The 22,152-nt window shown below is 32.4% G+C and overlaps 1 long non-coding RNA gene and 3 other non-coding genes across 4 annotated transcripts; all 4 read left to right on the top strand.

The window, feature by feature from the left end:
• Positions 1-3,876: 3,876 nt before the first annotated feature.
• Positions 3,877-4,035, top strand: LOC112941759 (U1 spliceosomal RNA). The gene has a single exon (XR_003247331.1). It is a non-coding gene; the product is annotated as a U1 spliceosomal RNA (small nuclear RNA).
• Positions 4,036-7,331: 3,296 nt separating this feature from the next.
• LOC104647870 (uncharacterized) lies at positions 7,332-9,338 on the top strand. Its single transcript, XR_003247050.2, has 4 exons — positions 7,332-7,525; positions 8,949-9,038; positions 9,121-9,182; positions 9,257-9,338. It is a non-coding gene; the product is annotated as an uncharacterized lncRNA (long non-coding RNA).
• A 1,911-nt stretch (positions 9,339-11,249) lies between these two features.
• On the top strand, positions 11,250-11,406 carry LOC112941756 (U1 spliceosomal RNA). The gene has a single exon (XR_003247328.1). It is a non-coding gene; the product is annotated as a U1 spliceosomal RNA (small nuclear RNA).
• Positions 11,407-19,479: 8,073 nt separating this feature from the next.
• Positions 19,480-19,638, top strand: LOC112941755 (U1 spliceosomal RNA). The gene has a single exon (XR_003247327.1). It is a non-coding gene; the product is annotated as a U1 spliceosomal RNA (small nuclear RNA).
• Positions 19,639-22,152: the final 2,514 nt, after the last annotated feature.

Here is a 22,152-nt window from a genome sequence, read left to right on the forward strand (position 1 = left end):
GTGGAAATATTTTGTAAGTGTAAAAGTAAATTTTTCGCCAATTTCAAACAGCCATAACTTCTAGATCATGACGAGTTAGGGCCATTTATTTATATGGTTGGTAATCGCTAGAAGGGATTTTTCCAACGCCACCGAGTTTATGAAATTTTGATATCGTATGAGGGAGATATGCCTAATGAAAGTTCGGCTATTAGATTGAGGTAAATCCAATCCGGATTTTTTTAAGGGTTAAGTGGTCGTTTTACCTTACTATTTCCTAATTTGTTTTAAGGGTTTATTAGGGGTAAAACTAAGCCTTATATCAGTTTTTAGAAGATTGAATACATTTAGGGCTAGGAGAAAGGAGAAGAGAAGAATGAGAAAGAAGAAAAGACCAAGATTTCGCCAAGATCTTTGATGAGTTTCGTTGGGGGTGATACCTTTTAAGGTATGTGAGAATTTTTGTGTTTGGTTCTTCCACCCACACAACAATACTTTTAATTCAATGCAATTAAAGTAAATTTAATGATGAACATTGATGTTCTTGATGAAAAATGGTTGAATTCTTGTTGATTAAATTGTAGTATACGTTTGGTTGTTTGATTCATGGTTCCGGGCTGTTTTGAGTGTCTAAACTATTGGGTATTGAGGATATTAGTGATCCTAAGTAATTGGGGTGAGATCCATGGGATTTTAGAAGGTTTAGAATTGAGAATCGGAGAAGAAAAGTAAGAAATCTCGTCTGACAAGCCCTGGGGCGCCGCGCCTACCATTTCCCCTCAGGGAAACTCTATTTAACAGGGCCTTGCACAGTGCGCCAGCTAGAGATTCTCAGGATAGTCTCTGCCCTTCAAGCTTTGGCGGCCCCCGCCTCTTAGAGCGCCAGGGTCACGTGGAGATCCCATTTTCCCCCATATTTTTGTACGAGTTCCTAAGTGATGTACCTACAATTCCTAGTTGAATCCAACACTCTAAAGTATATCTAAACATCAAGAAATCATCAATAAACATGAGATCACATTCCTTGCATCCATAATCAAATTCAAGGAAAGTTAAGATCAAAGTCAAAGAAGTTAAGAGTTAAGTCTAAAAGTTAAAAAGAAAGTAAAAGTGAGTTTTAAAAGTTTTAAAGACTCTTAAACAAAAAAATTTACTTTGTTTTGAGGCTCATGCTACAGGTTGAGCAAAGAGTAATTATTTGCGTTTAAATCTCAAAAGTTGTAAGGGAGCTAAGTATTCGCTAAGAGTTAAGTATCAAGTAAAGTAAAGATCAAAGAGTGAGTTCATTTATCAATATCTATAAGGGAACTAAGTAGTCCCTTAGAGTATAAATGTTTTCACATTTGGAGAAAGAAATGAATCTAGACTTCCACAAAGCCTTTGGCTAGTTTTAGAAAATGGGAACTATGATTTCCAAGGGAGGTTTTAAAGCTATGTTTGAGTAATTACCTCAAACAAGAGAAGAAGTTGTTTTAAAAACATATGAGCTACGTATTTTGGGAGTAGTATTGAGCACTGATATAGGGACACGAGTTCATATCAACTCAATTATCCATAAACCATGTAGCCAGCTTTAACGGATAAAGAATCATACATTTTACATGATTCCTTAGTGCTTTTTAGAATAAATTAGTGGATCCACTTAGTAGTTCAGTAGCTATTCCGACAGCAAGGTATAGGGAGGTCCTGCTGCAACGTGAGGTAAGATGTTGTGCCATCGCTTAGGCTCATAGTGATAGTTGACGGTTAGAAAGTCTATAACAGAAAGTATATTACTTTCATATCTAAGTAAAGTTGAGTTTATTATTCCATTTCCTTTCATGAACTAAGTGTTTACATTGTTTTACAAGGTTTATATATATACTTATGATTATCCGACTAAATACGGAGGTCCTCATAAAGCTTTTTGACAGAAAAAAATGTAGGTGCTTGGCGCTAGATCCATATGATATACATGAAAAATAATATAAATTTCACAAATTCTAAAAAAATGTCTGTACATACGAAAATAGGCTACATAAAAATAGTGTGAGTATAGATGATGATTCCCCGAATCAATAAGGAGGTCCTCATACATTTTTTTAGAATAAAATTTTGGGTGCTCCGAGCGCTAGAACCGTGGACTAATACAATAAAAAAATTGAGAAATTTGTGTAATTCTTAAAAAGGGTATGTATATACGGAATAGGCGTGAAAAAATGAAGTGAGTATACGTTATTGTTCCCCAACTCAACACGGAGTTCCTCATAAAGTTTTTTGAAAAATAAAATTGGGTGCTCTAGACACTAGATCCATGGATCAATACACATGAAATATTGAAAGATTTATATGATTCCCAAAAAAGGGCCTGTAGATACGGAACTATGCATAAAAAAATGGTGTGAGTATACGTGATGTTTTTCCAACTCTATATGGAGGTCTTCATAAAGATTTTTTAAAAATCATATTTGGGTGCTCCCGGCGCTAGATCCATAAGTTAATATACATGAAAAATTGAAAATTTGCATGATTCCTAAAAAGGTCTGTAGATGATGAAATGGACGTGAAAAAATAGGTATGAGTATATGTGATGGTTACAAATATAATACGGAGGTCCTCATAAAGTTTTTTAGAATTTTTTTTGGGTGCTTCTATTCCAGATCCATGGGCTAATAAACATGAAAAATTGAGAAATTTGCGCAATTCCTAAAAAAAGGGTTTGTAGATGTGAAAATGATCTTGAAAAAATGGTGTGAGTATACCTGCTGACTCCTGGACTCAATAAGGATGTCCTCATATTTTTTTTTGAATAAAATCGTTGGTGCTCTGGGCGCGAGAATTGTGGGCTAATACACATGAAAACTGAGGATTTTTGTGTGATTCGTTAAAAGGGCTTGTAGATGCGAAAATGGGCATGAACAAATGGTGCGAGTATATATGTGATTGTTTCCCTACTCAATATAGAGGTCATCATAAAGCTTTTTGAGAAAAAAATGGGTGCATTGGGCATCATATCAATGGGCTAATCCATACGAAAAATTGAGGAATTTTTACGTGATTTTTAAAAGAGGGCCTGTAGATGCAAAAATGGACATGAAAAAACTGTGTGAGTATAAGTGATGGTTCCCCCACTCTATACGGAGGTGCTCATAAATTATTTTGAGAAAAAAAGATTTTGGGTGCTCTAGGAGCCATATACATGAGCTAATTACACACAAAAATTGAGAAATTTACACGATTTCTAGAAAAGACATGTAAATGCGGAAATACGCGTGAAAAAAATGGTGCGAGTATATGTGATGATTTTCCAACTCAATTAAAAGAAAAGATGACCTTATTCCTTTATCATCGATGATATTAATATCTTATACTTTCTTTTGGTTACCCAGAAACTATTTACGTTCTCAAATGTGATTTCCTTTACATAAAACATGGAATTAATAGAGATGTTTTAGCAACAATGAAAGTTATATAAAGAATATGCAATGCAAATTAGGTCAAAAAGAGTAGTTTTAATTAGAGACTTAAACTATACAGGTCAAGTTTGTGCAAAACCTTGAAGAACTCATCAGTCACTCTAATCCTATATATGTTCATATATAAATTAGTTAAAAAATCAGTCAATATGAAATTCGACAAGCTTTAATTGAATCATATTTACAAATATAATTGTTTGGGAGCATGAAACATGAAGTACTTATATTTTGTAATTTGTACTTATTGTAGTTCGTATCTTATAGTGTGTTTATCTCTAATTGTTGGGTAAGACTACAATTTTATTTTTTTTAATAACTAATCCATTGAACAATGAAAACATGAATATGTATACAGAAGAATCCAAATATCCCATATCGGCAAATAAAAAAGATGGAGATGGAAGAAAAAGGTATAATAATGGGCCAACTAGAATGAAGTAACATACTAAACTGGATGGGGTCATTTGGTGATCATTAAGGCATGGCCTAGGCTTGTTGCCTTTATTGAAATTTGGAGTGGTGCTTGCCTAATGTCGGCCCAAGTGGTCGAGTCTACGTTATAATTTGTTTATGAGGGGGCCTGCTTTCGTGCGGCCCCTACCAATTCTTGTTTATTCTTTTGTGGGCTGTGGATCTAAATAATTTTTGTGTTGCTAAGTGGCCACTCTCTACCCCAATGTAGTTGAATTTATATAACAGCTAAGATAGTTTTAACTGAACCTATGCTAAAACTAACAGCAGGTAAGAACATGAGCAATCTCAGGATATATATATTATTTAATACTAATTACACTAAAGATATGTAAATCATATCATATATATTATTATAAATGGGAAGCTCCAACCTTCAAAGTTGGATTATCATTTTGCCCCTCCACTAAATCAAAATAGATTAATTTATTTTTAAATACTAATATTTAATTACATAATGGTATAATATGAAATCCAACAACTACACTTTAGTTTTTTAGTTATGACATTATAATTGTAAATAAATAGGTTAAATTAGAGTAGAAAACAATAATGTGTGGAACTCTTCGAATTTTGTGATTCTTTGAATTTTGAAATTAACATAAATTTATCTTATCATAAAACAATAATGTATAAAACTCTTCAAAGTTTGTGATTCTTTGAATTTAGAAACTGAAATAAATGTATCTATCATGATTTTATGTGCCCCATTAAAAATTTTTGGTAGATGAAAAGGCAATCAAATATCATTATAAATGCCAGTTAATTGCTTCCTAGGTCATCACATTCCTTTTTTTTCTATCATCTACTTTTTTTTCTTCTTCCTCAATTATGATATGAGTACATGTCGTCAAGAAGCTAACTGGGGAGAAGAACAAATAGCTTCATTCTGAAATTAAAAGACAAGCAAGAGAAGTTTTCTTACAGTATAATTCAACGGTTATACTTAACAGTATAAGATATGACTTATATATTTCTTTAGATCTTTTTTATGTTAGATTACGATTTTAAGTTTTTCGTTTTCATTTTGGAGATAAGGTATGGTTGTACAAAATGGATTTTGTATGCAACCCATATTTTTATGTAATTATGTACTTGTATTGTTGTGAAAAAAAATTTCTTTGTATTTTGTGTTATTATGCTTTTAAGGGTGTGTTTGGTATGAAGGAAAATGTTTTTCTAGAAAATGTTTTCTTGGAAAACAAGTAGATTTTGGACTTATTTTCTCATGTTTGGTTGGTGCGCAGAAAATATTTTCGGAAAATGATTTTTATTGTTTAATTTATGAATGAAAAATGTTTTTGAGGAACATCTTTTATTTTTTCTAGAGTAGAAAATAATTTATGAAATTGAAAATATTTTTTAAAAATACTTTTTTTTGGGGTAGTGGTGATGGGAGTGTGGGGGGATAGTGGGGGTGGGGGCAGGGGAAGGGGGTACAAGTGAAAAAATAAAAATTTGAAATTGATAGTATTTTTAAAAAGCAAAAATATTTTTTTCGGGGGTTGAGGTTGGGGGTTGAGGGGGCTGGTAGGGGGGGTGTAGGGGGATGTAGGAGTTTAAAAATAAAAATTTAAAGTTGAAAATATTTTTAAAAAGCAAAATTAATTTTTTGGATAGGGTGGTTGGGGGGGAGGGGAGGTGGTTAAGGATCGGGTGAAAAAATAAAATTTTGAAATTGATAAAATTGATGTTTTTTCGAAAAAAAAATTATTTTGAAATTGGAGGAGAGCTTTGGAAAATGTTTTCCTTAATTTTTTAAGGGAAGTCATTTTCCATAATTTTGAGGAAAATGAGTTGATTTGGAAAACATTTTCCAAAACTTTTGCCCCAACCAAACATGTGAAAATTGGAAAACATTTTCCTTCATACCAAACAAACTCTATGTGATATTTAATTGACAAAACATCAATTAATATAATACATGACGAATTTGATAATATTTGAATAGTTTATGCAAAATATGTTTTTGTTTAAATAGAAGTAATTTATATATATATATATATATATATATATATATATATATATATTCGTGGGACTAATGGGAAAGGCACGTGTTAAGAACTAGTATTATGAAATAAAGAAACTTTTAATTAAATGAATACTAAAACTGTAATTCAAACCAACCCATATATAGTCGGGTTCTTTTTTCGATACCAAGCTAAATCAAACCAAACCACTATCCAAGTTTTTTTCCGATTTGACTCATTTTGTGGTTGTTTCTGTTATCGATTCGATTTTGTACACTCCTAAGTGTTGGTGGACAGAATGAACCCTCCTCTCCGCTAAAGCGAAACATCACATTTATGCAAAATGCTGTAAAAATGTAATACATAACGAAGTGGGCTCATATGAACTCACTTGACCAACTGTAGGTCCACCCAAGATGGTGGAGCCAACATTTTTTGAAGGGCGTGCAAAATTTAAAGAAGCAACTAACCAAAAAAATTTAGTGAGTCAGTTCATATCTATTTTGCTCAATACAACGACTTTATCATCGATCAAGAACGTCATTAAATTTTCTATTCTCCTCTTAAATTCATCAAATTTAGAGAAAGTGAAGGCATATCAGTGGTGGCGCCCATATATTTCTCTCTTTGTCATGTAATTTGGCGGTTGCTTACATGTTACATAATTTGCATTGTGAAATAATATAATCTATTGAAAAATTCTTTTTAACTAACTATTGAACCATAATTTAAGTATTTTAATAGTTTATAACAAATGTATAATAAGCTTTAGCTAATTTTTGTATATATCATCTATAGGTTCTTCATACAAATTTATCATCTTTGGAAAATAGAAGAACTATTATTTATATAGTGTAAGAAAAAAAAAACTTTTAAAAATAATTAAGGATAGAATCTCTATCTTAGCTAATATATGAATACTCAACAAAAGAATTCTTTTTGCTTGAATTGACTTATTTAAGAAATTAGGTTTGTTACGTTTACAGACTATTTAATTTACATAAATTTCCTTTGCCATACTCAAATATAATGAAAATAGTGAACAAAATTCATATATTAGAGATGAGTAATGGATGGTTAGTCATTCTAATATTTCCTGAAATGATTTAGTGTGAAAAGAAATATATACCTATACTAAAAATATGTAAAGAGAGTTATTCATTCAACCTTTTTCCAAAAATGATTTTGTGAATATATTTTATTTTTAATCTTTGAATCGCATGTTAATAACATGAAGCTAAAAGTAATAATATGAAATAAAAAAGTAAAATAATAAAGATTTTTTTCTATTAACAAAGTGTATCTTAATATGTATAATTTTTCAATTAGACAATCATCACCAATTTTGTTAACATTTGGCTGCCACTTGGCAACATGTCTTGCTCCTACTCTTACTATAGAAGATTTTCCTTTTAAGTAAATTTATCATTAAACTTAGGCGGATCTTTCTTTACAATGCATTTTTTGTCTTTCCTTAAATAGTGAGCACTCCTTTTCCTTTCTCTTTCAATTTTAGTTGAAAGTCATTTTCTCTCTGGTGGACTAACATATGGCGGCGGGTGTTTATCGGAAGGACACCAACACTGTGCAGCTGGAAGTGATGTCGTCGGATCTTACTCCTCTCTCTGGAAATCCCTCTCAATGAATATGGTATATAATCAACCATGTATCTGTTTAAAATCCTATTGAGAAAGAAGAGGCAATTAGGATTTCTACATATTTTTCGCTCAATAGGGTGGATCTATAGAAATTAGGGTTTTGACATTTATTTTTTAGTTAAGAATTTAATTTTTATGACTTGTAGAAACTAGGATTTATTCATGTACTTTTTCAGTCAAAAACTTAATCGTTATGACTTGTAGATACTAGGGTTTATTAAATCAGTCAAAACTTAATTTTATGGCTTGTTGAAAATAGAGTTTGTTCATTTGCCTTTTTAATTAAAAACTTAATTTTTATGCTTTTTGTTGTGGTTTGTGTAATATAGTTATGATAGGAATTTAGAATACTCACCAAGAATGTCCTTTATACTCATCGAGAAAGTCTTTGGTATTACTGAAGTAAGTGAAAGAAATAAAAAACAAAGTTGTAGTATATGTTTGAAGTCCGCGTGAATAGGGCAATGCAATTTCTTTGTGCTGAATATTAGAGCTATTTTTATAGCTTTTATACAGTAGATGAACCTTTTGGTGTAAGGGCTTATTTAGTAATGGTGAATCTATAGTATCCCATTGAGGTTGATAGTCAGTGTATAACTAGCTAAAAAGAGAAGAGAATTCCATCACATTGTCACCTGGATACTAGCAAGGTTTCTTGTATGTTAGCAACGATTCCTGCATCTTAAACAATTCACATCAGTCCTGATGTGTTGCAAGATTGCTAGGAAATGATTTCAATCATCATGGGAAGATGATGATAAAAGGTGATAGTCCAAGAGAGTTTAAATTAGACTAGTGTTGAACGGAGTATGAAGCGAATAAAATCAACAATGTCTTGCTTCACTTTGAGTGAAGCGAAGTGTTTGCTTCACCAAAGTGGAGCACACTGTATAAAGAGAGAAAGACTAACACACATTTTAAAGAAAGACTAAAATAGACCTTATACAATGACAATAAATATAAGGAAATCTTCAATTTTAATTGCTAATATATGTATCACAAAGTTCTTCAAAATACAAGAAAAATCAATATTAAAATAGAGACTTCAGCAATCCAAGGGTGGATCTAGGGGTTTTTTCCAGGGGGTATATATATGATAAAAATATATTATTATCTTTTTTTTGTTGCATTACAGTAAATATAGAAAAAGTAATGAAAATATGTTTAAATAAATCAAAAGAAAGAGAGAGAGAAAGCGCTATAAATCATGAAAAGCACTAAAAATATTACTAAGTTCACAATCATATATGTATATGTATATAAATATTTAGGAATTCTTTTTAATACATATATACTAAACCTTATTTGGTTATGTTAGGTTGATGTTGATATTTTGTTGCACTTAATTTTACTATTCTTTTCTTGTTGGGTTTCAGTGCTAACTGATATTTGTTTGTGCTGATTTTCCCTTTTAGAAGCTCCAGAAGATATGCTTCCTCCAAATGCTAGCAGTACATTGTATGTAGAGGGTTTGCCTGAGGACTGTACAACAAGAGAGGTGGCACGTATCCTTTTCTTGTGTGGAAATTAGCTTATTGTTTTATTTATGGCCCATTCTAGTTTTTCCCTTTACTTTAGTTTTTGCAGACATATTCCGCCATTTTGGAGGTTACAAAGAAGTTAGGCTTGTACCAGAACCATCAATATATGTAAGAATATATACGTTTCACATCATCATCTACTAATTAAAAATTCTGTCTACTGATTATCAACTTATATGCAGCCTGGAGTCAATACCTTGATTCATTGCTTTGTTGATTTTGTGAGTCCGCTTCATGCAGTTGCTGCAATGGATGCCTTACAAGGTGAGCTTCACACCCTCTTTTTTCTACCTCATAATTATGAATGCTCAATTTATAATTAATCAGAGTACTAAAAAAATCAATGTTGTGTGAATATTCTAAAATTTTGGTCTTTAAACTTTCGTACAAGTTGAAGGACATTTCATGAATGCTTGACAGAAAATTTTCGGACAATTTGCTAGTGTACATCGATCTATGAAAGAGAAATTTGTTGGGATATTGGTGCAGTAAGACTAATCAAATCTTGCATGTTATAAATTCGACCTTGATGAGCATGATTCAGGCAACTTAATGCTGCAATTTGCTCGCAATCCTTGTGTGACATCAGCTGAAGGAGATTGTTGAAACTATGTGTATTTACAGGTACAAACCTTTGGTGCGCTTGACCCTTTTATTATCGATGACCATAACATACGGTTATATTAAGTTACTAAATTGTGGAACTATACTTTTGTGTAGGACCTGCCATGTTTTGAGAGCGAAGTTATGATGCAAGCGTGTTTCTCTGATCATGTATATTAACTGTAGCTGGTGCTTAGCAGTTTGAAGACAAAGTTGCTTGTCAGATCAAATTGTTTAAATTTCTTTTTAAATTCGCTATAACTTATGACATTATCAACTTGTGCTCTGTTGTTTAGTGTCTGATTGCTATCATTTGGGTCTCGAGACTTTTTAAGGTTAATCCTTGCTAGAAAGTGTATGTGCTTTAATTTCATGGTGATGGTAATGAAAGCACTTACTATATTTTGTATATTTAGAGTCTCCCAATGTCTATATTATCCATTCTGAATGACCTCCCCCTTACAGTCTCTAAAAATCCTTGTGAAAAACGTAACGACTTTTACCCAGAGGTAGCTATTATCTTACAAAATGCTAACAAGGATTGCTTTTCCAATAAGAACAATGGATTGCAGTAAAGGCTGGAGTAGGAAGCTCTCCATGAATGATAACTTGAGAAAAAAAATTCCTAAACACTAATTCCAATATGAACCAAAACATCAGAAAGAAATCCAAACTCTAGTACTTCTTTCTTCCGCTTTATTGATATTGTTGAATGTTCGGCCTTCACTTGAAAAATTCTCTTGATTTGTGATTTTGCGAAAGACAATTGGTTTCTTCTTTAGCTTTATGCTTGTATAGAGTTTAATTAAACCTTAGTCTCCTTCATTCTTCTCCCAGTTTAACTTGGATTGATGTTTTGAACATGTTTTCCTGTTTTATGAGTGATCTCTTCCCGCCTCTTTATTTTATTTTTGGAACATGTATGTGAACCTGGTTCATGTTTTCATCATCAAAAGTTATTTGAGAGTTTTGTCAAATCATCACTGTTGTCTCGGGTACCAAGTTTGTGTGTGGGCTTCATGAGAGTATCGGGTATGCAATGCAAATTAGGATAAAAAAGAGTAGTATTAATTAAAGACTTAAACTAGACTGATGGAGTTTGTGTAAGACTGTAACGAGCATACTTAGCTTGCAACTAATCAATGCATAATTTTTCCTTTTTGGCGAAATATACCAAGCTACTTAGTATTGAAGAACTCAGTAAACTTTCTAATCCTAGTTTTAGATATAAAGCAGTTTAAATAACAGCCATATGAAACTCTACAAGCCTTAAATGTACCATAGTTATAGACACGAGTGAAAGTAGTAATAGTTTGGGAATTGAGAGCACTAATCACGAAGTAATTTTATTTAGTTTATATCTTAAAGTGCGTTTCTCTCTTAATGTTGGCTAAGGCTACAATCGTTGAGATAATTAGCTAAATTTATGTTTTATCTTCTTTTTAATATTTAATCGATTTAACAATGAAAATTAAAATATGGATACAGAAGAACCTAGTTATCCCACATCGGCCAATAGAGAAGATGGAGACGAAAGGAGGTATAATCGTGAGCCTAGTAGGATGAATAAGCATACTTACCTGGATGGGGTCAATAGATGATCAAGACGATCCATTGACTACGCTTGTGACCTACATTGCACTTTGGAGGGGTGCCTGCCTAAGGTCGGCCCATGTGGTTGAGCCTACGTCATAATTTGTTGATGAGGGGGCCTGCGTTTGTGCGGCCAAAGACAATTCTAGTTTAATCTTTGGTTTGAATGGACTTCTGATATTCTAGCCCAACGTAGTTGAACAAATATTTTGTTATGCTATATTACTGCTGCTAAGATAGTTTAGTTGGACCTATGCTATAACTAATAATATGTAAGATTATGAACAATCTCATGAATTATTATGTATACTAAAGAGCAACATTAGGATGGAGTTGTTCAAATGACCATTTTTATTTCATACTTAATTGTATTGCCCTTTTAATAGAAATGTTAATCAAATTTGGTTTTTTGCAATTTGACTTCAAACTAATAATATAGAAACATTACTTAAAATGTGATAGGAGAAATGTGGGCCTCGCCTGTCTACTACTTGAACTTAAGTAACTACAGTTAGGAGAAAGGTATTTGAGGCGATTCGATCGGTTTATCTATCTTCTAATAAACATGAAAATTGAAAAATTTACGCGCTTTTTAAAAAATGGCCTCTAGATGTGGAAATTAGCGTGAAAAATAGTACGATAATACGTAATGGTTCCCAAAATTCAATATGGAGGTACTCATAAAGTTTTTTTTGAGAAAAACAATTTAGGTTCTCCGTAGGCCAAAACCATAGGCTAATTACATAAGAAAACTTGACTAACTTGCGTAATTCCTAAAAAGGGCTTGTAGATGTTGAAATTGGTGTAAAATATTGACGTAAGTATACGTGATGGTTCCCCAACTCAATATAGAGGTCCTTATAAAGTTTATAGAAAATAGTATTTAGGGTGCTCCCGCACCTGATACAATAAAAATGAGGAATTTTCGTAATTTAAAAAATAAATTAGGGTGCTACAGGCGCCAGATCTATGGGCTAATACATACGAAAAATTGATAAATTTACGCGATTCATAAAAAAGGCCTCAAGATGCAGAATTGGACGTGAAAAAAAGGTATGAGTATATGTGATAGTTCTCCTATTTAATATAGAGGTTCTTATAAAAATTTTTGACCAAAAACTTTTGGGTGCTTTGTGGCGCCTGATCCATGGCCTAATAACAACAAAAATTTGAGGAATTTGTGTGATTCCTAAATAGTGACTGTGGATGCAGATATGGATGTGAGAAATAATCCGAGTATACGTTATAGTTCCCAATTCAATACAGAGGCCCTTATAAATTTTATTGATAAAAATATTTTGGGTTCTCCCAACACTTTGTCCATGGCTAATAGACACAGAAAAAATTAAGGAATTTGCGCAATTTCTTAAAAAGAGAAAGTTGACTCAAAAGTGGTGTGAGTATATTTGATGGTTCCCCAACTCAATATGTAGGTCCTCATAAATGTTTTTGAGAAACTTTATTTGGGTGCTTCGGGCGCCAAATTTATGGGCTAATTAATACATTCTAAAAGGTTACAAATTTGCGTGATTCCTAAAAAAGGGCCTGTAGATGAGGTAATGGACGTAAAAAAATAATTTGAGTATACATGATGATTCCCTAACTCTATACAAAGGTCCTTATTAATTTTTTAAAAGAGAAATTTGGGTGCTCGAGACACCATATCCATGGTCTAATACATACGAAAAATTAAGGAATTCACGCAATTCCTAAAAAATGGCATGTAGATGTGAAAATAAGAGTAAAAAAAATGTGTGACTATACAGGATGGTTCCCAACTTAATACGAAAGTCCTCTTAATGTTCTTTGAGAAAAAAAGGAGTATTTCGATCCCCAATTCTTCAGGCTAATACACACAAAAAATTGAGTAATTTGCGTAATTCCTAAAAAAGGGCCTCTAGATGCTGAAATGGATGTGAAAAAAATGGTTTTAATATGCGTGATGGTTCCCAACTCAATATAGAAGTCCATAAAGATTTTTGAGATTTTTTTTGAGTGCTTTGGGCACCACATCAATAGGCTAATACACACAAAAAACATAGGAATTTCTGTGATTCCAAAAAAGGTATGTGAATGCGGAAATGGACGTGACAATAAATATGTGAGATTATACGCGATGGTTGCCCAACTCAATATAGACGTTCATATAAAAAAATTTGGGAAACTAATTGCGTGTTTCGGACGCTAGATCCATGAGCTAATGTACATAAAAATTGAGAAATTTGCGCGATTCCAAAAAGAAGTCCATCAAATAAAAAAATGGGCGTGAAAAAATATGGTGTGAGTATACTTGATGGTTCCCCAACTCAATACAGAGGTACTGATAAAATTATTTTAGAAAAAATATTGGAGTTCCTGACGCCAGATCCATGGGCTTATACACGCAAAAATTGATGAATTTGCGCAATTTTAAATAAAGGGCTTGTAGATGCAGAAATGGGCGTGAAAATTTTAGTGTGATTAAATTTTATGGTTCCCCAACTAAATATGGAGGTTGTTATAATTCTTTTTGGGAAAAAAGATTGGGTTCTCCGAAAGCCATATTCATCGGCTAATACAAACAGAAAATTGAGAAATTTATGCAATTACTAATAAAGGGCTAGTAAATGAGGAAATGGATATAAAAAATAGTGTGAATATACATGATGGTTACTCAATAAGTATGTACTCATAAAGTATTTTGAGAAAAATAATTTTGGGTGCTTCGGGATCCAGATCCATGGAGTAATACATACGAAAAATTGATGAACTTATGCGATTCCTAAAAAAAGGCATGTAAATGCGCAAATAAGCTTCAAAAAATTGTGTGAGTATACATGACTGTTTCCGGTCCTCATAATGTTTTTTAAGAAAAAATTTGGGTGTTTTGTGCGCCAGATCCGTGGGCTAATACACACGAAAAATTGAGATATTTGCATGATTCCAATAGGGCATCTAGATACGGAAATGTGTGTGAATGAAATAGTGTGAGTATACGTGATGGTTCCCAGACTCAATACTAAGTTCTTCATAATGCTTTTGATAAAAAGAATTTGGGTGTTTTGGGCTCCAGAGACACACGGGCGAATACACCCGAAAATTGAGCAATTTGTGATATTCTAAAAGTGGGCCTGTAGATGATGAAATTGACGTGAAAAATGGTTTGAGTATAAGTTATAGTTCCCCAACTCAATACGGAGGTCCGTATAATTTTTTTTGAGAAAGACAATTTGGGTGACTTAGGTGCCAGATCAATGAGATTATACATTGGAAAATTTAGGAATATTTGTGATTTCTAAAAAGGACTTATAAATTCAAAAATGGGCGTGAAATAATAGGTGTGATTATATGTTATAGCCCCCAATTCAATACGAAGTGCTCATAATATTTTTGAGAAAAAAATTTAGGGTGCTCTTGTGCCAAATCCATGGTCTTATACGCATGAAAAGTTGAGGAATTTGAGCAAAGGATTAGTAAATAAAAAAATGTGCTTGAAAAAATAATGTGAGTAAACATGATGGTTACCAAACTTAATAAGGAGGTCCTCACGAAATTTTTGAGAAAATTGTTTGTTGCTCCAGGCCCTTGATCCGTTGGCATCAACACATGAAAAATTAAGAAATTTAGGCAATTTCTAAAAAGGGCTTGAAGATGTGGAAATGGGAGTGAAATAATAAGTGCGTGTATATGTGATTGCTTCCCAACTCAATACGGATGTCCTCATAAAGTTTTTTTGAATTTTTTTTTGGTGCTCTAGGCTCTAGATCCATAGGTTAATACACACGAAAATTGAGGACTTTACCCAATTCCTATAAAGGGCCTCTAGATGCAGAAACAGACCTGAAAAATGGATGAGTATACGTGTTGGTTCCCAACTCAATACGAAGGTACTCGTAATGCTTTTTTTGCTAAAAAATTAGGGTGCTTCGAGCGCCAGATCTGTGGACTAATAGACATGAAAAAATAAAGAATTTGTGTGAATCCTTAAAAAAGCCTATAGCTGCGAAATGACATGAAAAAAATTATTTGAGTGTACAAGTTGGTTCTCCATATAAATACGGAGTAATCCATACTAATCCTGGTACTATAAGGTCTTTTCCTAGTTATCTTAGACCTCATCATTGATGTGTTAGTCTTATTCATAAGTGCAAACTATAAATATACGGGTAATCCATCCATTTACGTATTTCCCCGCAGTAATTATCTAATATAGTATAATAGGATGAATCAGTAGACGATTTCATACATTTAGGTACAGGGGTTGAATCCGTCAATCGTATAGATAGAATATAATGATAATAGGCTTGGGAGATATCTGTAAGCCACTTATACCATATATCCCTCTTTTTTGTCTCATAAATTTTATTGAGAAAAAAGTTTCGGTGCTCTAGGTTGGTATCCACGGGATAATACACACGAAAAATTGAGGAATCTGCGTGGTTCCTAAAAAAAGGCCTCTAGATGCGGAAATGAGCATAAAAGAAATTTTGTGAGTATACATGATGGTTCTGCAACTCAATACAGAGGTTGTCTTAAAGTTTTTTGAGAAAATAAATTTGAGTTCTCCGAGCGGTAGATCCATCGTCTACTACACATGAAAAATTGAGGAACTTGTGTGATTCTTAAAAAAGGGTCGGTAGATGCAGAAATAGAAGTGAAAAAATGGTGTGCGTATACGTAATGGTTCTCCAACTCAATAAGGAGATTATCATAATGTTTTTTGAGAATTTTTTTGGGACCTACAGGCGCCAAATCCATCCATCGGCTAATACACATGAAAAATTGAGATATTTTAGCAATTCCCAGAAACGGCCTGTAGATACAGCAAATGGGCTTGAAAAAAATAGTGTGCGTATGCATGATGGTTACCTGACTCAATAAGGAGGTTCTCATACAGTTTTTTAAAAATAAAAATATAGGTACTATGGGCTTCAAAACTGTGGGCTATTACGCCCCCAAGAAATTGAGGAATTTGCATGATTTCTAAAAATGGCATGTAGATGCAGAATTGCATGTAAAAAATGGTGCAAGTATATTTGATTGTTCCCCAACTTAATACGGAGGTCCTCATAAAATAATTTGAGAAAACAATTTGGTGCTCTAGGCACTAGATCCATCGGCTAATACAAATGAAAGATTGAGAAATTTGCGCAATTCCTAAAGAGGGGCCTCTAGAAGTAGAAATGAACATGAAAAATGATGTGAGTATACATGACAGTTACTCAATATGAAGGTCCTCATAAAGTTTTCCGAATAAAATTAATTTGGGTGCTGCGGAAGCCAGATCCATGGTCTAATACACACGAAAAATAGAGAAATTTACGCAATACCTAAAAAAGGCCTATAAATGCGAAAGTAAGCTTGAAAAGTAGTATGAGAATACGTGATAGTTTCCCAACTCAATAATGATGTCCTACTGATGTTTCTTGAAAATAATAATTTTTGGTGCTTTGGACGCCAGATTTAAGGGCATTAACAAACAAAAAAGTAAGGAATTTGCGTCATTTCTAATAAGCGATGTGTAGATGCGGAAATGGGTGAAAAAAAAAATAGTACGACTATACGTGATTGTTCCCAAGTCAATATTAGAGGTCCTCGTAAATTTTTTAAGAAAAGTTTTTTTGGTGCTCCAGGTAGAACACACAAAAGATTTTTAAGAGAGCTTGTACATGCGTAAATGGACATAAAAAATTGTGTTAGTATACGTGATGGTTCCCCAACTCAATAAGGAGGTCCTCATAAATTATTTTGAAAAAAAATATTTTGGCTACTCTAGGCACTAGATCCATTGGCTTAATATATAGAAAAATTGAGGGATTTGCACAATTTCCAAAAAAAAAGACATGTAAATGGAAAATGAGTGTGAAAAAAATGATGCGAGTATATTTTATAATCCCCAACTCAACATAGAGGTCCTCATAAAAGTTTTTAAAAATAAATTTTTGGTTGCTTCTGGCGCCAGATCCATGGGCTAATACATGCAAAAAATCAAGAAATTAGTGCAATTCATATATTAATAGCCTAGAAATGCGGAATCGAACATGAAAAAATGGTGCGATTATGCATGATATTTCCTATATCAATACAGAGGTCCTTATAAATTTTTTTGAGAAAAATTATTTTAGGTGTTCTAGCGCCAGATCCTTGGGCTTAATAAACACAAAGACTTGAGTAAATTGCGCGATTTTCAAAAAAAAGACATGTAAATGTGAAGATAAGCGTGAAAAAATGGTGAAAGTATATGATATGATTACCCAACTAAATACGGAGGTCCTCATAAAGCTTTTTGAGAGAAAAAAATTTGGGTGCTCTTGGCGCTAGATCCATAGGATATACATGAAAAATAATATAAATTGCACAAATTCTAAAAAATGTCTGTACATACGAAAATAGGAGGTCCTCATACATTTTTTTAGAATAAAATTTTGGGTGCTTCAAGCGCTAGAACCGTGGACTAATACAATAAAAAAATTGAGAAATTTGTGTAATTCATAAAAAGTGTATGTATATGCGGAATAGGCGTGAAAAAATGAAGTGAGTATACGTGATTGTTCCCCAACTCAACACGGAGTTCCTCATAAAGTTTTTTGAATAATAAAATTGGGTGCTCTAGACACTAGATCATGGGTCAATACACATGAAATATTGAAAGATTTATATGATTCCCAAAAAAGGGCCTTTAGATACGGAACTAGGCATAAAAAAATGGTGTGAGTATACATGATGTTTCTCCAACTCTATTTGGAGGTCTTCATAAGATTTTTTAGAAATAAAATTTGGGTGCTCCCGGCGCCAGATCCATAAGTTAATATGCATGAAAAATTGAGAAATTTGCATGATTCCTAAAAGGGTCTGTAGATGATGAAATGGACGTGAAAAAATAGGTATGAGTATATGTGATGGTTACAAATATAATGCAGAGGTCCTCATAAAGTTTTTTAGAATTTTTTTTGGGTGCTTCTATGCCAGATCCATGGGCTAATAAACACGAAAAATTGAGAAATTTGCGCAATTCCTAAAAAGGGGTTTTGTAGATGTGAAAATGATCTTGAAAAAATGGTGTGAGTATACCTGCTGATTCCTGGACTCCATAAGGAGGTCCTCATATATTTTTTTTGAATAAAATCGTTGGTGCTCTGGGTGCCAGAATTTAGGGCTAATACACATGAAAAACTGAGGATTTTTGTGTGATTCCTTAAAAGGGCTTGTAGATGCGAAAATGGGCATGAACAAATGGTGCGAGTATATACGTGATTGTTTCCCTACTCAATATAGAGGTCATCATAAGGCTTTTTGAGAGAAAAAAATGGGTGCACTGGGCATTATATCAATGGGCTAATACATACGAAAAATTGAGGAACTTTTACGTGATTTTTAAAAGAGGGAATGTAGATGCAAAAATGGATATGAAAAAATTGTGTGAGTATAAGTGATGGTTCCCCCACTCTATACGGAGGTGCTCATAAATTATTTTGAGAACAAAAGATTTTGGGTGCTCTAGGAGCCCGATACATGAGCTAATTACACACAAAAATTGAGAAATCTACACGATTTCTAGAAAAGACATGTAAATGCGGAAATACGCGTGAAAAAAATGATGCGAGTATATGTGATGATTTTCCAACTCAATTAAAAGAAAAGATGACCTTATTCCTTTATCATCGATTATATTAATATCTTATACTTTCTTTTGGTTACCCAGAAACTATTTACATTTTCAAATGTGATTTCCTTAACATAAAACATGGAATTAATAGAGATACTTTAGCAACATTGAAAGTTATATAAAGAATATGCAATGAAAAGTAGGTTAAATAGAGTAGTTTTAATTAAAGACTTAAACTATACAGGTCAAGTTTGTGCAAAACCTTGAAGAACTCATCAGTCTTTCTAATCCTATATATGTTCATATATAAATCAGTTAATAAATCAGTCAATATGAAATTCGACAAGCTTTAATTGAATCATATTTACAAATATAATTGTTTGGGAGCATGAAACATGAAGTACTTATATTTTGTAATTTGTACTTATAGTAGTTCGTATCTTAAAGTGTGTTTATCTCTTATTGTTGGGTAAGACTACAGTTTTATTTTTTTAATAACTAATCCATTGAACAATGAAAACTTGAATATGTATACAGAAGAATCCAGATATCCCATATCGGCAAATAAAAAAGATGGAGATGGAAGGAAAAGGTATAATAATGGGCCAACTAGAATGAAGTAACATATTTAACTGGACGGGGTCATTTGGTGATCATTAAGGCATGTCCTAGGCTTGTTGCCTTCATTGCAATTTGGAGTGGTGCTTGCCTAATGTCGGCCCAAGTGGTCGAGTCTACGTTATAATTTGTTGCTGAGGGGGCCTGCTTTCGCGCGGCCCCTACCAATTCTCTTTTATTATTTGGTGGGCTGTAGATCTAAATAATTTTTGTGCTGCTAAGTGGACACTCTCTAACTCAATGTAGTTGAATTTATATAACTGCTAAGATAGTTCCAACTGAACCTATGCTAAAACTAACAGCAGGTAAGAACATGCGCAATCTCAGGACATATATATTATTTAATACTAATCATACTAAAGATATGTAAATCATATCATATATATTATTATGAATGGGAAGCTCCAACCTTCAAAGTTGGACTATCATTTTGCCCCTCCACTAAATCAAAATAGATTAATTTATTTTTAAGTACTAATATTTAATTACATAATGGCATAATATGAAATCCAACAACTACACTTTAGTTTTTTAGTTATGACATTATAATTGTAAATAAATAGGTTAAATTAGAGTAAAAAACAATAATGTATGGAACTCTTCCAATTTTGAAATTAACATAAATTTATCTTATCATAAAACAATAATGTATAAAACTCTTCAAAGTTTGTGATTCTATGAATTTAGAAACTATAATAAATGTGTCTATCATGATTTTATGTGCCCCATTAAAAAATTTTGGTAGATGAAAAGGCAATCAAATGTCAATATAAATGCCAGTTAATTGCTTCATAGGTCATCACATTCCTTTTTTTTTATCATCTACTATTCTCTTTTCTTCTTTCTAAATTATGATATGAGTACATGTCGTCAAGAACCTAACTGAGGAGAAGAACAAATAGCTTTATTCTGAAATTAAAAGACAAGCAAGAGAAGTTTTCTTGCAGTATAATTCAACGGTTATACTTAACAGTATAAGATATGACTTATATATTTCTTAAGATCTTTTTTATGTTAGATTACGATTTTATGTTTTTCGTTTTCATTTTGGAGTTAAGGTATGGTTGTCCAGAATGGATTTGCTATGCAACCCATATTTTTATGTAATTATGTACTTGTATTGTTGTGAAAAAAAATTTCTTTGTATTTTGTGTTATTATGCTTTTACGGGTGTGTTTGGTATGAAGGAAAATGTTTTCCTATGAAATGTTTTCTTGGAAAACAAGTAGATTTTGGACTTATTTTCTCATGTTTGGTTGGTGCGCAGAAAATATTTTCTGAAAATGATTTTTAGTGTTTAATTTATGAATGAAAAATGTTTTTGAGGAACATCTTTTATTTTTACTAGAGTAGAAAATAATTTATGAAATTGAAAATATTTTTTAAAAATACTTTTTTTGGGGTAGTAGTGGTGGGGGTATGGGGGGATAGTGGGGGTGGGGGCAGGGGGAGGGGGTAGAAGTGAAAAAATAAAAATTTGAAATTGATAGTATTTTTAAAAAGCAAAAATAATTTTTTTGGGGGTTGGAGTTGGGGGTTGAGGGGGCTGGTAGGGGGGGAGTAGGGGGAGGTAGGAGTTTAAAAATAAAAATTTAAAGTTGAAAATATTTTTAAAAAGCAAAATTAATTTTTTGGAGAGGGTGGTTGGGGGGGACGGGAGGTGGTTAGGAATCGGGTGAAAAAATAAAATTTTGAAATTGATAAAATTGATGTTTTTTCGAAAAAAAAAATATTTTGAAATTGCAGGAGAGCTTTGTAAATGTTTTCCTAAATTTTGTAAGGGAAGTAATTTTCCTTAATTTTGAGGAAAATGAGTTGATTTGGAAAACGTTTTCCAAAACTTTTGCCCCAACCAAACATGCGAAAATTGGAAAACATTTTCCAGAAAACATTTTCCTTCATACCAAACACACTCTAAGTGATATTTAATTGACAAAACTTCTATTTATATAATACATGATGAATTTGATAATATTTGAAAAGTTTATGCAAAATATGCTTTTGTTTAAATTGAAGTAATTTATATATATATATATATATATATATATATATATATATATATATATATATATATATATATATATATATATATATATATATATATATATATATTCGTGGGACTAATGTGCAAGGCACGTGTCAAGAACTAGTATTATGAAATAAAGAAACTTTTAATAAAACGAATACTAAAATTGTAAGTCAAACCAACCCATATATAGTCGGGTTCTTTTTTCGATACCAAACTAAATCAAACCAAACCACTATCCAAGTTTTTTCCGATTTGACTCATTTTGTGGTTGTTTCTATTATTGATTCGATTTTGTAGTTTGTCACGACCCAAAACGCGTCGTAAGTGGCACCTAACTTTATCCTCCTATGTGAGCGAACCAACCAATCTAAACCCCAACGTTTTAACCATAATAAAAAAAATACAATGCGGAAGACTTAAAACTCATTAACGAAATCAATAAATAACTTCTAAAACTCAATACTTATTATTCCCAAAATCTGGAAGTCATCATCACAAGAACATCTATCCTCAAATTACTAATCTAAGAGTATCTAAGAAGCTAAAATAAGTAAAAAGCTAGTCCATGCCGGAAGTTCAAGGCATCAAGACATGAAGAGGAAGATCTAGTCCAAGCTAGAAGCATTAGCTCACCCTCAAAACTGGTGTAA

Source organism: Solanum lycopersicum, chromosome 6 (genome assembly GCF_036512215.1).
Source record: "Solanum lycopersicum chromosome 6, SLM_r2.1".
Classification (NCBI taxonomy): domain Eukaryota; kingdom Viridiplantae; phylum Streptophyta; class Magnoliopsida; order Solanales; family Solanaceae; genus Solanum; species Solanum lycopersicum.